We start from the raw sequence: 1,595 nt of genomic DNA, 5'->3' as shown, positions 1-1,595 counted from the left end.
CGCTCCCACACCTGCGGGCACAGGAGAGGACACACGCCTTTTAGAGCTCCTCTCAAACAGAAGCTCAGGGATTTGAGAGCAGAGTGGTTATGGCCTGAAATGTGACTTTACTACAGCACTTGAAACCCTTCTTCCGTTCAAATAGGACGTGTCCCCCAGAGGTCGGCATCTCCTATATCTTGCATGCATATCTTGCTGAAGAACTTTTCTATAAATCCCTCACAGGGATGGCCTGAATTAGGGATTAAGTTACCAAAGTAGTTTCTAAAAGAAAATACTAATGTACCACATACAGAATGTTTAAAGAAGAAAAAAGGAGCAAAGAATGTGTTTCATGTCATTGAGAACTTTATTTGGGCTAGATTTGTGAATTTTTTTTAGATTTTTTAAAAAATCTCACACTTGAGAGTGAGAGACAAAGCTTGAGCAGGGGAGGGGCATAGAGAGAGGGAGACACAGCCTCTGAAGCCGGCTTCAGGCTCAGAGATGTCAGCACAGAGCCCGATATGGGGCTCAACCCACGAACTGTGAGATCGTGACCTAAGCCAACGTCAGACGCTCAACTGACTGAGCCACCCAGGTGTCCCTAGATTTATGAATATCCAATCACGTACAGTTGCAAAGTTTGTTTTGAGGAAAGAGGGTGGAGAAAGAAAAGATGGTTACTTTCTGAAAAAGCATTGGAAGTTTTTTCTGTGCAAAATAATTACATTGTCAATTTAAATCAAACCAGTCAAGGAAACTTCAGACTTATCTATGTTTAGCTCTAAGAAGTCTAGCTGTCTGGGGTGCCTGGGTGAGTGCATGGGTGGAGAATCTGATTCTTGATTTGGGTTCAGGTCATGATCCCAGAATTTGTGGGGTCAGCCTCACATCAGGCTCTGTGCTGAGCGCGGAGCCTGCTTGGGATTCTCTCTCTCCCTCCGTCCCTCTCCTCCACTCACACTCTCTTTTTTTTTTCATTAAAAAAATTTTTTTTAATTAAAAGTCTAGCTTCCTGTGAAATGTGAAAGATGAAAGAGATTCAGCATTGATGTGAAGATTTCAGAAACCTGATTATGACAACAAACCCGTTCCTACATAAGGCTGGTCTTGTAATCAGTTCCATGTAAAAACCATTCCTGGGTTCTAGACACTGGGGCTAAGATAAACACCCCTGCCCCCACGTTCTTGGAATTTACATGCTAGAGGTAATGCCAGGACTAAAGATACATTAAAAAAAGGCTGTGAAGGAAGTAAAGTAGGTTGGTAGTTACAGTATTTCAAAATTGTTTCATATGCTGACTTTAACATCCTAAGTGCCTTCTCGATGTGGGCACAGAGGGTGGAGCTCTGAAAAGTGGCCTTGTTACTCTTTCTAGATCAACAACCATGTCAAGATGAGATGGGGGGAGATTTCCCACCCGTGTAAATAAAGGACTAGAATTGGTGTCAGGCCCTCTATCCCAGAATGGATTGCTCAGCACCCCCTAAACCCCTCTTAGAGACATTTGGAAGCCATCACAGATTCCGTGGAACCCCCCATCTCACAGTGGTGAATTAATAATCAGACGTAGGTATTGAGAATTTAGGGGAAATGGCAACATTTTAGAATA

This window comes from Suricata suricatta, chromosome 17 (genome assembly GCF_006229205.1).
Source record: "Suricata suricatta isolate VVHF042 chromosome 17, meerkat_22Aug2017_6uvM2_HiC, whole genome shotgun sequence".
In the NCBI taxonomy this organism is placed as follows: Eukaryota; Metazoa; Chordata; class Mammalia; order Carnivora; family Herpestidae; genus Suricata; species Suricata suricatta.
The sequence above is the reverse complement of the archived record's forward strand: the minus strand, read 5'-3'. Positions refer to the sequence as shown.